General features: G+C 43.4%; 1 long non-coding RNA gene across 2 annotated transcripts in view; it reads right to left on the bottom strand.

Annotated features, from left to right (window-relative positions):
• The window catches only part of LOC122682598, a 46,902-nt gene extending 37,160 nt beyond the window's left edge, over positions 1-9,742 (bottom strand). The window contains exon 1 of one of the 2 annotated variants that reach the window (XR_006337429.1): positions 9,327-9,742. This is a non-coding gene — a long non-coding RNA (uncharacterized LOC122682598). Of the gene's footprint in view, positions 1-9,127; positions 9,276-9,326 lie in introns of those variants that run through there. The other variant, XR_006337430.1, reaches the window with a different exon arrangement.
• Positions 9,743-16,105: the final 6,363 nt, after the last annotated feature.

Here is a 16,105-nt window from a genome sequence, read left to right as displayed (position 1 = left end):
CATGGGTTCAATCCCTGGGTAGGGAAGACCCCCTGGAGGAGGAAATGACAATCCACTTCAGTTTTCTTACCCAGAAAATTCCATGGACAGAGGAGCCTGGCGAGTTACAGCCCGTGGGGTTGCAAAGAGTCAGACACGACTGTGCAACTGAGCATGCATGCCCCAGGAGTCTGGGCCAGATGTACCTGCAGGACCTGGAGAGTCTCCTGGCAAGGCAGGGGTCCGCTGTGGCCCACTGCAGGGCCAAGAACACTGGTGGTAGAGGACCCTAGGGAATACTTCTGGAGGGAGCTTTCCTAGAAGTCCTGTCTTGGCACCAAGACCTGGCCCCACTCAATAGCCTGCAGGCTCCAGTGCTGGGACACCTCAGGCCAAAGAACCAACAGGGTGGAAACACAGCCCCACTCATCAACAGACAGGCTGCCTCAAGTCATCCTGAGCCCACAGCCACCTCGAGACATGCCCCCTGACACAGCCCTGCCCACCAGAGTGACAAAATCCAGCTCCACTCACCAGTGGGCAGGCACCAGTGCCTCCCACCATGAAGTCTGCACAAGCCCTGGAACCAACTCACCCACCTGGGGTTAAGTATTAGAGAAACACAAATCAAAACTACAATCAGAAAAAATAAAAATACAATAAGGTATCACCTCACACTACGCAGAATGGCCATAATAAAAAAATCTACAAACAATAAATGCTGGAGAGAGTGTGGAGAAAAGGGAACCCACTCGCACAGTAGGTCGGAATGTAAATTGATACAGCCACTATGGAGAACAATATGGAGGTTCCTTAAAAAATTAAAAATTTAGAACTACTAAAGACCCAGCCATCCCACTACTGGGCACATAAAACTACTAATGACCCAGCCATCACCCAGAAGTCAAAGTGAAAGTCACTCAGTTGTGTCTCACTCTTTGCGACCCCGTGGACTATACAGTCCATGGAATTCTCCAGGCCAGAATACTGGAGTGGGTAGCCTTTCCCTTCTCCAAGGGATCTTCCCAACCCAGGGATCGAACCCAGGTCTCCCGCATTGCAGACAAATTCTTTACCAGCTGACCCACAAGGGAAGCCCAAGAATACCGGAGTGAGTAGCCTATCCCTTCTCCAGCGGATCCTCCCAAGGAATTGAACCAGGGTCTCATGCATTGCAAGCGGATTCTTTACCAACTGAGCTATACAGCCTGAGAAAACTAATTCAAAAAGACACACGTGCCCCAGTGTTCACTGCAGCGCTACTGACAACAGCTAGGACATGGAAGCAACCTAAGTGTCCACCAACAGATGAGTATGTGGTACGTATATACAATGAAATATTACTCAGCCATAAAAAGGAACAAAACTGGGTGATTTGTAGAGATGTGGGTAGATCTAGAGACTGTTATACAGAGTGAAGTAAGTCAGGAGGAGAAAAACAAAACTAATGTCACATATTAACACATGTAAGTGGAATCTAGAAAAATGGTACAGACGAACCTAGTTCCAGGGCAGGAATAGAGACACGGAGGTAGAGAATGGACATGTGGACACGGCATCGGGGAGGAGGGTGGGATGAACTGGGAGGTTAAGACTGACATTCATACACTACCAAGGGTAAAACAGATAGCTAGTGGGAACCTGCAGTATAGCCCAGGGAGTTCAGCCCAGGGCGCTATGGTGACCTAGCCGGGTGGGATGAGATGGGCATAGAAGGGAGGGGCAGGTGGGAAGGCAGTCCAAGAGGGAAGGGATATATACACACACACAGCTCATTCACTAGAAACTAACACTGCACTGTAAAGCAATTATACTCCAATAAAAAATAAAATAGCTAGAAGGATATATTGTATAGCACGGGGAATACAGTCAATATTTTATAACAACTTTAAATGGAGTATAATCTTAAAAAAATTGAGTCACTATGCTGTGTAACTGAAAGCAATATAATACTGTAAATCAACAAACTTTCATGTTAAAGATTCAAGGTCTGCTGTTGGCGGAAATGTAAATTGATACAGCCACTATGGAAGACGGTATGAAGATTTCTTTAAAAACTAGGAATAAAACCAACATATGACCCAGCAATCCCACTCCTAGGCATATACCCCGAGGAAACCAAAACTGAAAAAGACACGTATTCCATTGTTCATTGCAGCACTATTTACAGTAGCTAGAACATGGAAGCAACCTAGATGTTCATCAACAGATGAATGAATAAAGAAGCTGTGGTACACAACATATACAACAGAATATTCAGTTCAGTCACTCAGTCATGTCCGACTGTTTGCGACCCCATGAACTGCGGTTTACCCAAACTCATATCCATTGAGTCAGTGATGCCATCCAACCATCTCATCCTCTGTCGTCCCCTTCTCCATTATTCAACCATAAAAAAGGAATGCATTTCAGTCAGTTCTAATGAGGTGGATGAACCTAGAGCCTATTACACAGAGTGAAGTCAGTCAGAAAGAGAAAGATAAATACTGTATCCTAACACATATATATGGAATCTAGAAGAATGGTACTGGAGAACTTATTTACAGGGCAGCAATGGAGAAACAGACATACAAAATAGACTTATGGACATGGGGAGAGGGGAGGAGAGGGTGAGATGTATGGAAGGAATAACAGAAACTTACATCACCAAATGTAAAACAGACAGCCAACGGGAATTTGCTGTGTGGCTCAGGAAACTCACACAGGGGCTCTGTATCAGCCTAGAGGGGTGGGAGGGGCGGGAGGTGGGAGGGAGGGTCAAAAGGGAGGGGACATATGTATACCTATGGCTGATTCCTGCTGAGGTTTGACAGAAAACAAAAAAATTCTGTAAAGCAATTATCCTTCAATTAAAAAATAAATTAAAAAAAATGCAATAAAAAAAATATCTCTGTCAAGATTCAAGGTCTGCAACACGCCAACTTAAGTTTTTACCAATTATGTTCTAGAATAATAAGCCGTTTTTTAAAGAAAAACATTCTACTCATATTTCTTCAATTATTTCCCCTTTTCCATCCTGTTTATCTGTCATGTCAGTATCCTTTGCAGGTACTGAAAACCACGTCTTACCTGGACCCTCAGCAATGGTCTCTTAATGGTTGTTCCTCCTATTCACCCTCTTGAAGTGCCCAGGTTTCTCCTATCCTACTTTCCAAAATCTTGACTCACAGATTCAAAGTCCTTTGACTCCTTCTTCCTTATCTATCCTCATCTTTCACACTTTCTCCCTTCAACAAAGCCGCTGCCCCCAACACACCCATACATCTATAATGATTAACACTATTCTCCAGGTACTAGAAAAATGAATGCACTCTGCATCCTCTTCTCACATGCTGCTCCTTTACTGAGAATGTCCATCTCCTCCTGCCTTCACTTGCCTTTTACTTATCCTTCAGACCTCAACTAAGGTATCCTTTTCCTGAGAATCTTTCCATGACAGTCTAAGCTAGGCTGTGTGCTCTTTATCCCTTACCACACTGAAGTTATTTTGCTCTCTGCTACTCTGTCTAAATTGTAACTCCCATGAGAGCTGGGGCTGCTTTACATCTTTTTCACCACTCTATTCCTGTTACTGTTAAATTCAGAAATCCTTATTTTAATAATAGAAACAGGTACAAATCAGAATGGAGGAGTCAACACAGAGAAAGAAGTGTAATTCAGCTATACTGACTGTACTGACAATTCAGTTCAGTTCAGTTCAGGCGCTCAGTCGTGTCCGACTCTTTGCGACCCCGTCAACCGCAGCACACCAGGCCTCCCTGTCCATCACCAACTCCTGGAGTCCACCCAAACTCATGTCCATCGAGCTGGTGATGCCATCCAACCATCTCATCCTCTGTCTTCCCCTTCTCCTCCTGCCCCCAATCTTTCCCAGCATCAGGGTCTTTCAAATGAGTCAGCTCTTCTCATCAGGTGGCCAAAATACTGGAGTTTCACCTTCAACATCAGTCCCTTCAATGAACATTCAGGACTGATGCCCTTTAGGATAGACTGGTTGGATCTCCTTGCAGTCCAAGGGACTCTCAAGAGCCTTCTCCAACACCACAGTTCAAAAGCATCAACTCTTCAGCGCTCAGCCTTCTTTACAGTCCAACTCTCACATCCATACATGACCACTGGAAAAACCATACCCTTGACTAGATGGACCTTTGTTGGCAAAGTAATGGCTCTGCTTTTTAATATGCTGTCTAGGTAGGTCATAACTTTCCTTCCAAGGAGTAAGCGTCTTTAATTTCATGGCTGCAATCAACATCTGCAGTGATTTTGGAGCCCAGAAAAATAAAGTCAGCCACTGTTTCCCCTGTTTCCCCATCTATTTGCCATGAAGTGATGGGACTGGATGCCAGGATCTTAGTTTTCTGAATGTTGAGCTGTAAGCCAACTTTTTCACTCTCCTCTCACTTTCATCAAGAGGCTCTTGAGTTCTTCCTCACTTTCTGCCATAAGGGTGGTGTCATCTGCATATCTGAGGTTATTGATATTTCTCCCAGCAATCTTGATTCCAGCTTGTGCTTCCTTCAGCCAGCGTTTCTCATGATGTACTCTGCATATAAGTTAAATAAGCAGGGTGACAATATACAGCCTTGACATACTCCTTTTCCTTTTTGGAACCAGTCTGTTGTTTCACGTCCAATTCTAACTGTTGCTTCCTGACCTGCATACACGTTTCTCAAGAGGTAGGTCAGGTGGTCTGGTATTCCCATCTCTTGAAGAAATTTCCACAGTTTATTATGATTCACACAGTCAAAGGCTTTGGCATAGTCAATAAAACAGAAATAGATGTTTTTCTGGAACTCTCTTGCTTTTTCGATGATCCAGTGGATGTTGGCAATTTGATCTCTGGTTCTTCTGCCTTTTCTAAATCCAGCTTGAACATCTGGAAGTTCATGGTTCACGTATTGCTGAAGCCTGGCTTGGAGAATTTTAAGCATTACTTTACTAGCGTGTGAGATGAGTGCAATTGCACAGTAATTTGAGCATTCTTTGGCATTGCCTTTCTTTGGGATTGGAATGAAAATGGACCTTTTCCAGTCCTGTGGCCACTGCTGAGTTTTCCAAATTTCCTGGCATATTGAGTGCAACACTTTCACAGCATCATCTTTCAGGATTTGAAACAGCTCAAGTGGAATTCCATCACCTCCACTAGTTTTGTTCACAGTGATGCTTCCTAAGGTCCACTTGACTTCACATTCCAGAATGTCTGGCTCTAGGTGAGTGATCACACCATCGTGATTATCTGGGTCATGAACATCTTTTTTGTATCGTTCTGTGTATTAATGCCACCTCTTCTTAATATTTTCTGCTTCTGTTAGGTTCCTACCATTTCTGTCCTTTATTGAGCCCATTTTTGCATGAAATGTTCCCTTGGTATTTCTAATTTTCTTGAAGAGATCTCTAGTCTTTCCCATTCTATTGTTTTCCTCTATTTCTTTGCATTGATCACTGAAGAAGGCTTTCTTATCTCTCCTTGCTATTCTTTGGAACTCTGCATTCAAATGGGTATATCTTTCCTTTTCTCCTTTGCTTTTCACTTCCCTTCTTTTCACAGCTATTTGTAAGGCCTCCTCAGACAGCCATTTTGCTTTTCTGCATTTCTTTTTCTTGGGGATGGTCTTGATTCCTGTCTCCTGTACAATGTCACGAACCCCTGTCCATAGTTCATCAGGCACTCTATTAGATCTAGTCCCTTAAATCTATTTCTCACTTCCACTGTATAGTCATAAGGGATTTGATTTAGGTCATACCTGAATGGTCTAGTGGTTTTCTCCACTTTCTTCAATTTCAGTCTAAATTTGGCAATAAGGAGTTCATAATCTGAGCCACAGTCAGCTCCCGGTCTTGTTTTTGCTGACTGTATAGAGCTCCTCCATCTTTGGCTGCAAAGAATATAATCAATCTGATTCCAGTGTTGACCATCTGGTGATGTCCATGTGTAGAGTCTTGTGTTGTTGGAAGAGGATATTTGCTATGACCAGTGCATTTTCTTGGCAGAACTCTATTAGCCTTTGCCCTGCTTCATTCTGTACTTGAAAGCCAAATTTGCCTGTTACTCCAGGTGTTTCCTGACTTCCTACTTTTGCATTCCAGTCCCCTATAATGAGAAGGACATCTTTTTTGATGTTAGTTCTAGAAGGTCTTGTAGGTCTTCATAAAACTGTTCAACTTCAGCTTCTTCAGCGTTACTGGTCGGGGCATAGACCAGTAACAATATCAATACTGTGATATTGACCGGTTTGCCTTGGAAATGAACAGAGATCATTCTGTTGTTTTTGAGATCGCATCCAAGTACTGCATTTCGGACTGTTTTGTTGACTATGATGGCTACTCTATTTCTTCTAAGGGATTTCTGCCCACGGTAGTAGATATAATGGTCATTTGAGTTAAATTCACCCATTCCAGTGTCCATCTTAGTTCACTGATTCCTAGAATGTCGATGTTCACTCTTGTCATCTCCTGTTTGACCACTTCCAAGTTGCCTTGATTCATGGACCTAACATTCCAGGTTCCTATGCAATATTGTTCTTTACAGCATCGAACCCTGTTTCAATCACCAGTCCCATTCACAACTGGGTGTTGTTTTTGCTTTGGCTCCATCCCTTCATTCCTTCTGGAGTTATTTCTCCACTGATCTCCAGTAGCATATTGGGCATCTACCAACCTGGGGAGTTCATCTTTCAGTGTCCTATCTTTTTGCCTTTTCATGCTGTTCATGGGGTTCTCAAGGCAAGAATACTGAAGTGGTTTGCCATTCCCTTCTCCAGTACTGACAGTGGTCTCAATCAAAAATATTCACTGCCCACCACGTCTTTTTATATTGTTTATTATAGGACTTGGACTCAGAAGACCCGGGGCAATTTTCTTTTGCCTCCTCTGATTTTTTTTTTCTTTATTTGAAATTTTTTCTTATCTTCAATGGCTTAAGGAAGACTTATATCAAAATATTAAGCAAGACCTATATCAAAATGATATTAAGCAAGACCTATATCAAAATGATATAGAAGTGATGAGAAGAGATAAAGTGAAAGAATTTTGTAAATCAAATAGTACATACACATATAAATATCATCATATACATATATGTATCATTAATTAACCCATGTTGCTCAAAGTCTAAGGGCTTATTTTTATCCATCAGTGCTTCCTACTACTACTAATTCCCTATATTTTTAATTTTTATTTTAATAAGGCACAGGATAGACACAAATTTACCTTTCCTTTTCTGAAGTCTACAATCCTTGTCATCTAGTATCAATTTTATGAGCAGATTCTGAAGTACTTGCTATTTATTAAATTAAAATTCCTGACCCCTTTATTAAAGTAAGAAATAATTGGCTTTGGCTAAGGGCCACACTAACATTGCAAGAGCTGATCATTTGAAACAAAGAAAAAAACAACAAAAATGTTAAAGGAGACTACTATTTCTCAATGCAACATTATAAATAGTCTGGATTTCTACCGCAATTAAAAGGCTTCACTTTTCAGAAAGACTCTTTTCTCTTAAGAAAAATAGAGGAAACAAGTCATAAATCTCCTGAGATGAAAGAACACAAACACTGTATTACTCCCCAGTATCCAAAATGGTGAAATAAAATGGATATAAATGATAAACATTAATATTAAATGGAAATGGTACACTTTCAGTGACTATTTCTTATGATGTTGCACTTATTCAGCATACTGTACTCTCAGTTAAATAATATACGTTGAACTGGAAAAATGAGACCAAGGACAACTAGCTTGTTGAAGCCAAATTCAAGAAACTGTACCATTAGCAAGTAAATTTTACAACAACTGCTTAAAAAATTGAAACAAAAAGAAGAAAATAAATGAAAAAGTCAAACTCTGGACTCTATCATATGCTTTCAAATAGTATATTTTTAAATTATCAAATCATAGATAATATCAACCAAATGGTCACTTTTTCCAACAAGGAGCCACTGTGTAGGCAGACCATTGACTTTTGCAAACATTTGTCAGTCATTTAAGGGGCTTTCCTGGTGGCTCAGAGGTCAAAGCGTCTGCCTGCAATGTGGGAGACCTGGGTTCGATCCCAGGTTGGGAAGATCCCCTGGAGGAAGGAGGAAATGGCAACCCACTCCAGAATTCTTGCCTGGAGAATCCCATGGATGGATGAGCCTGGTGGGCTATAGCTCACCGGGTCGCAAAGAGTCAGACACGACTGAGTGACTTAACTTTCACTTTCTTTCACCTGAAGGGGGTTAGGACCCATCAGTTATTTGTATATATCTTAGCAAGGCATCAGAGATCATATGTAGCCACTGGCAGGCTTACAAAAAGCTAGTCACATTCTCACAAGGCAGGTTTTATGATAAACACACCACAAACAGAAGCTACCACAGGCACTCAGGGGCAAAATCCAGCTGGGTTTCTTTATCCCTAATCCCAGTTTGAGCTGCAGGTTTTTTCCAGAAAGAACAGTAGTTTGATTTACTCAACACTCAGCAGAAGTCAGGGTGTGGTCATCCTCCTCTAAATAATATTACAAATGGATTTTCCCTAACTCTTGCAGCAACAGGCTCTTAAAGCAGTTACTGGTAGGAAAAGGTGAGATTAAGGTCAAAATGTCCAAAAAAATTTCAGAAAAGCTTTTAAAGACCACCCTAGAGACGATGGAGGCAGGGGCGTTACTACGACCAAGAAGGTAATATAGCACAGAACATGAATATTTTTCAAGCTTTCAACATGAAGCCCCAGTAACTGTTGAACATCTGGTTTTGCCAGTTCTCCTGCTGAGTAATGACAATTTTACCCCGAATTAATCCAGTACACTCATAACCGCTTCAAATACAGATCAATCACATTTGCTTCATCACCATCAGCATTGCAACAAGACTAAGGGTAAGTAAGCATCAATGCAGAACCAGTGGTTTCCTAAACACTACCAACTAGAGAGATCGGGAAAAGCACATCCAGGAAGACTTTCAAGGCAGGGATAACCAGGAGCGTGTGCAATAAATTAGCAACTGTATCCCTTCTCCCTGGCTAGCGGATAGAGTGTTAATTGGCCTCTATCTGCTGGTATGCAACCTGGCTCGTCTGATCTGTTTGCACCCCACCACCCCCTCCCCCGCTCCACCCCCGCCCCATCCTGGCTACTCAGAAATGAACTTTACATAAACGCCCACACCTGGGACTCCCGTCATGAACGTGGGTCCACACTTCCTTCTTGTTACCTTCGAAGCATATTCTGTGCGCTTACGAGGAAACGGAGGTCCAAGCTCACACAGGGGCCTTGGCACTAACCCGCAGTGTAACTTTCATCTTGCTCAGCGCGGGCACTTGCTCCCTGAGGGCAAGGGCGTGACTCGGGTGTTCTGAATACTCACTAGGCAGGTAGTGATTGGGACGTGAACTCTTTTCTTCGTGGCTACTCGCAGGCCGCAAGCCTCTCGAAGAGTGGGGAAACAGGCCAGGCTAAGCGACGCCTGTGGTCACAGAGCCGGTAGTTGGCAGAAAGGAGCCTCGAAGGCCAATCTGAAAATCTCAACATGGGTCTATAACACGGCCCTGAGCTTCCGCTTGGTTTACTCGGCCCTAAAATCCCGCAGACTTTCAGGGTGGAGGGAATCTGGGCGGGGGCGCTCCCTCTCGGATGGTTTTTCCCGTCAGCAGCCTCGGTCGACAGAGGAAAGCGGCGGCCCCACCCACCGCCAGCTGCAGGGCATTGCGCCAGGCACATGTTGCCTGTTCCCAGGCACTCCCTCCTCCGCGGTCACCCCTCTGCCACCTCCGCCCTCACCCCACCTCGGCTGTGCGCCTGCACGCCCCGCCCTTGGGCCCCTGGGCAGGCTGCTCACGTGGACCTCCACCTGGGCAGGCGGCCGCCAATGGCAAGGCGGGGCCTCGCCTCGCCACGCCCCTCTGTGCCACGCCTCCTGAGGGAGCAGTGGATCCAGGGTCTGCGTGCACTTCCCGCCCCTGCCGGTCCTTACTGCTTTGCTACATGCTACCTGGGGATGGGGGCGGGGGGTGGAGGTGAGGAGTGTCCAGGCAGGCCTGGATGGAGGAGGGGGCGTTTCCTCGGAAAAGGAGGGAAGTGTGTGTCACCGTCTGCACACTTGGGGATTGTTAGAATGAAGTCAGAAAGAAATGCTCCAAATTTGCCCATTTAATGTCTACATACTAATCTCTGGGACCTTCACTAACTCCCTCCTATCACCACGAACCTCAACAGTTCCTTCAGAGCAGCGCACCCACTCTGGGGGCCAGCTGTCTTCCAGTGGGAATGGCAGGTTCTTTGAGATGCTCTCGTCTGTCTGAGGGCACCCACCTGGCCACCCTTCTGCCTTAGAGGCTAGTCCAGGGCATGCTTACAACTTGAGTGACACTTTAACTTCTTCTATTAATGTAATATCACAGGTATTCTTGTGCAGTTTTCTTGTGTACGGTTTTATGAGGGGAAGTATAAGGCTACATGAAGACCGCGGTGTTATACTCAAAACCTGACATAACAGAACAACAACAATGCCATGGGTCCCTCAGTTAAGCACATGTCTGCTGAGAACTAGCTTTTCGTGTTTGTTAATGTGGACTTCGGTAAGATGGAGCATTCCTGATACAGGACTTAGGGAAATATATGTCCCCCATATTTGTTAGGGGAAGCACACTGATTGAAACCGCCCACCCTGGCCAGGCACCATAGTAACCATTTGCATGAGTAGTTTTATGACAGGAGATCCTGATAAGGAATACGGAACTAATAAGCCACCACCAACCGGAAGAGTTTGGGAAAGGTCGAGAGGAGACACTCCCTGTCTGTCCACTTCCCAGAATCCCTCTCGCTAGCATCCATCTTGGCTGAGCGATGCATGCGCCACCAGCAAAGACTCTGAATCAGAATGATTGGCCAAAGACTACCCGGAAACTAATCCCATCACCATAAAACCCAAGACTGAGAGCCACGCAGCAGAGCAGTTCTCCTGGGTTCCTTTACCCTCCTGCTCTCCACCTGGGTGCCCTTCCTAATAAAATCTCTTGCTTTGTCAGCACATGTGTCTCCTCGGACAATTCATTTCCGAGTGTTAGACAAGAGCCCAGTTTCGGGCCCTGGAAGGGGTCCCCTTTCCTGCAACATATTTAGCAGCAGAGAGTTGGGCTTGATTATGTGATCCAGTAGACAGTTGATATCTGAGTGCAAATACTATGGGGAAATGGCTGTATCCCCAAGTTTCATTTTCTTGTTAATCTAGAATGGCAAAAGGATTAAGGAACGCTAAGAATTGAACAAATAACAAAAAGCATTACTGCTTTGAGGTCTTAACATTCTGGTTCCTCTTTGCCACAATCTCCCCCTCAAAGCTTTTGGAACTCAACGACTGTTCATGGATTGATTTTTAAGCACATCTTTCTTCATAACCGTTGAAAGAATGTCTTTCCTACATTTGTATCTATATGGCTGAAACTAAAGTTTTGGCAGAATGGAAGCACTGGAATAGGTTGTGGGGGGAGACAGAGTGGCATATTAAGGAAACAAGGATAAGAACATCCTGGATAGTGGAGATAACAGGAAGAGCTTAGAGAAAGAATGAAGACCAAAAAAAGAAATGCACTGGGTGGCATATCTCACAGATGATTCTGATAGTAATGATAAGCTGCTTTCTTGAGCATGAGGATCTTACACTGCTTGAGGTGACCAAGAAAACATTACCATTCTCTCATCTGAGGAGTCCTGAGAATTCTGGCAATAAAGTAGAAAATATGTAGGGAGCGGGTGAGAGTTGAGATCCACAAAGATCATCTGGGATCCAGCAGACCTAAGTGCACATTGTTTTAGTGTCTGCACCCTACCCCCAACTTGAAAAATCAAAGACTATGGGGAAGGAGTAACTGCTAAGGTAAGCAGGACTCTGCCTGTATCTGGATGCTGTTCTGGAAATTCCTGGAGCAGGAAGGAAGGACTTCCACAGCCAGGAAGGATTCAGCTGCTGTGTCTAATTAGGCCTGCAAATTGGAAGGCACTCGGTAACTTCCTGAATGATGAGATCCTCAAGGTAAAGACCCTGTGTACCCACCGTACATCTTATCCATCCTGAACCTCCCAAATAAGGATCAAAGATCTAGTTTGGGGGGAATCCTTGTGGCAACCTGTAGCTCTCCTAAAATCTCAAGTTTTTGAGACTACTTGCTGAAGGGATTGTATATTTCTGAAGTATAAAGCCCATGGTTGAAGGTTTTCAAAAACACAAAAAAACTTGTTTTAGTTCACTCTGGGGTGGGATGGAGAGTCTCTTGCAATAGATGCAGACTGTTCAACACAGAGAGGTATTCTGAGAGAAGTATTCCACTGGATACATTATTTTGTCAAATCCTAGTTCCAAGATTCCTATTCCAATTCCCTTCAGAGCCCTAATGCTTCCTACTTCCTGTGAAACATAAAAAATCCACCGTAAAACTGAAGAGCATTTTCATTTTCTACCCTGTGAGGCTGAAAAGGAGGAATAAGTGGAAGGGAAAGGTAGGTTGTAACAGGGAAGGTAGAAGAATAAGTCTCGAAAGCTGAGATTCTAGGATGATTGATTAGGGGGACGTCACAGTCTAGTTAGCCTGTGCAGGCTAACAACAGCCCGGAAGAGAACAATCGGATAATTCACTAATTGTGTTTCTGTTTATATACCCTCCCACCCTCACTTTCTAGGCTACTGTAGGTTCTGTCCTGATTAGAGGCCAATTTCTGGAACTAGATAGGATCTTGGAGGTCATTCTCCTTATCTGGCATGTGAGACAACAGGTTGAGCATTAACAGGTGACGTGGCCAAAACCACGCACAGCTAACTAGTTGGCAGAGCTAGGATCAGAACCACTCTCTCCCTCTTTGGAGCCCATTACTCTTCCTGTTTGTCTCCAAAACGGCCAACATTATTTTCCCACCCTGCATGTGCCCAACACACCATTTGTCCACAGGTAGAGTCTTTTTCCCCTTGACTTGGTTGCTGACTTCATTTACCCAGTAAGACACAGTGGGTGTGACCTGCTTGGACTTCCAAGCTCAAGGTCTAAGTGGTCTGGCAGCTTCTGCTTCCCATTCTGGGAAGGCAGCCTCCATGCATTCAAGAAGCTGGGGTTACATGACTGGGTGACGAGACACAGCACATAGTGGCCAGGCCATGTGGAAGAGCAGGAGACACGTGAGGGAGGCCTTCTTGGACATTCCAACCCGGTCCAGCCACAGCTGAAGGCAACAGAGTGACCCCCACCAAATCACACGGAGCAGAAGACCTACCAGGCTGAACTCTATCCCTTACCTTACCCAGAACATCATGAGAAGCAGACAGCTAAAAGACCCCTCCATCCTTTGCCTTACTCTAGTCACTTAATTATCATACTTAAGCAATCAGGACATTAGACTTATGGTCAGGCTTAAGAATTTCAGGGAAACTGGTCAACCAAACACTTGTATGTTTGTCAACAGCTCTTTACCAAACCAAGTGGTTTTCTGCTTCAAACCAGATACTAACACTGTAAATTACAGTTTATTAATTTGCTGGTCAACCAACCCTGCTATAGGTACATTAACTTTTACTTAGTGTTTAAGAAAGTTTTCTCCAAGTCCTAATGTTCTGGTCTCTAATGATGCATCACAGGCCACCAGAAAACTTAGTATCATAAGGTAACACTACTTTGGGGAACTTTCCTGGTGGTCCAGTGGTTCAGACTCTGTGCTCCCAATGCCGTGAGGCCTGGGTTCAATCCCTGGTCGGGGAACTAGGTCCTACATGCCACAACTAAGAGTTCACATGCCACAACTTAAGAGCTGGCAACTAAGACTCAGCACAGCCAAATGGATAAAAAAAAATTTTTTTTTTTATTTAAAGTAACAATGCTTTGCTCAGTACTTCGCAGTTTGGGCCGGGCTCAGTAGCTCCAGCTGCCTCCGCTTCACTCAGCATCAGCTAGGGATGGTCTCACCAGAAAGGTGGCTTCAGGCTCACTGGTACTGTCATAGGTGTGTCTTGGGGATCTCAAGAGAGAGTTCCGAGAAAGGAATCCCAACAGGAGCTTTGTCATTTTGTAAGACTTGGCTTTCAAAGTCAGGTGACACCCCTTCTGCCCTGCCATTGACCCATCCATATTCCAGGAAATGGGACAGAGAGGCCCCACCTATTGACGGAGGAACACCATCGTTACACTGTTGGACGGGCATGTGTTTGGAAAACACAACTCTGCCTCACTCAGCGTCAAACTCTGCATCTCAATTCCACCCTAAGGATAAAAGCTTGATAGAAAACTAACTCTAGGAGCCTTAACTTTTAAAAGTTAGTTCTATTTCCAACACCAATGAAAGTTAATTCGCTTTTCTTCCAAATGTCTTGGTTTGGAGGCTCTAGTTTATTCTTCTTTCCCAGGTTTTTTGGAGTACAACTGGGAAGAGGGGGCAGTATGAATAATCTACTATTATGGCTGTTTTGTAAACCTCTCACCTCTTAAAAAAATCGATTTATTGCTTACAGTTGAAACAAGTAGGATATTCATGGCAAGGTTGAGACATTATGAATTTAATCTGGTTCTGGCAACCACATCTTTTAAAGAAAATTCGTGTTCTATGCTCTGTAGCACATTGTGGATGAAGACTAATAACTTAAATTTCTCCATCCACATCACATGCACACAGGCACACAAACCACAGTCATTCAGTATCTTTAATTCCTAATAGATTTCTAGCTTCTCAGCTCAGCTTACCTGGAATCTTAAAAAAAAAAAAAAAAAATACCTGGGAATGCCACACCAAAGGAATGTGGTACCTTTTAAACTGTTGCCTAGCAACACTCAAATGCTCAGGACAGGAAGCAGTGTGTGCAGTTTCTCACTGTAATTCTGGTAGGAATCATACTGTGCCTAAGATTTAATTAGCCAAATTGAGGTTTTGTGCAAACAGCAAAACTAACATTTCTATTATTGCAAAAACATGCCTGAGGACATATATCAATCAGAGAAGAGCTGTTATATTTCTATGGCATTTTATAGTTCTTTGGAAACTGTTAGAAGGAAAAATAAATATTCAGTAGAAATTATCTATATATTATTTGCAGATTATTATGCCTGTATTAAATACTTTTCTATCTATGGTCTGACCTCTAAACCTAGTTTTTCCAGCTCCTTATTCTAAACTATGTTTTCATTATAATTCAAAGATATGATTTTATGAAGCTTCTAATGTTAGCTTTTCCGTCTATCTCTGCTGATTCCACTTTGAGGTTTACTGAGTATCTGCATTACCAAAATTTTGGTACATATCAAATGTTTGCCCTTTAAATTGTCTTTTTGACAAGGTAATTTCAGAGATTTTGCTGGTCCACTGACTGGTAACATGTCACTCCTATAAATTAAAGTTACCACTAACAGGGAACAAAATATCTTTAACAAATGAATTATTACCCTTGAATTACTTCTTGGGAATTCTTCACTGACATAGTTTATCTCTCTTAAAGCTGAGCAGACCAAGGGTATTTTTTCAAAAAGCACAATAGAATGAGGGGTGAGACTGTTCCTAGCCAAAATATCTTAACATTTCAGTTGATTTTAAAAGAAATGAATTTGTTTTTAAAACTATATTTTAAGAAAAAGAAAATTGGGTTACTTGCCCAAGAATGGTAAAAGAGTGCTGTGAGGAGGTAACTTTAATCTTGTAAAAGAAAGGAAACTGCTAAGGCGAAATCACAGAGTGCATCTTTGTCACAGGCTCAGGACATTCATTACTTTTGAAGCAGATTTAAGAGAGAAGCCCTGTCTCACAGAACGTTGCTGGATTAACACAGCTGCCCAAATAAGGCAGGGGCCGGTCCGCACCCACGGCTGGTTCCAAGCCTCTGTGCGTCCCTTTCGCAAAGCCACATTAAGCAAGGCAGCTGAGTTTTGAAAGTAGCTACACACAGAAATTCTCAGGCAAGTAAGTTTCATTTAGAAATGAGAAGGTTACTGAAACTAACATAACTTATTCCTACCATCTCCCCTCAATCCTCACCCCTGCTGCCCCCAAAAGAGTGAAGAATGATTTGAATCTGCCTTCTTAATGTTTGGCTCAAATTGAACTTGGGTCATTTGCTCTGTGACTCTACAGACATCCGACAGGGTCAGATCTGTAGGGGTTCTCTTAACCCCACGAGTGGTT

The sequence above is a fragment of the Cervus elaphus genome, chromosome 24 (assembly GCF_910594005.1).
Source record: "Cervus elaphus chromosome 24, mCerEla1.1, whole genome shotgun sequence".
Taxonomy (NCBI): Eukaryota; Metazoa; Chordata; class Mammalia; order Artiodactyla; family Cervidae; genus Cervus; species Cervus elaphus.
This window is presented reverse-complemented; position numbering and strand designations above follow the sequence as displayed.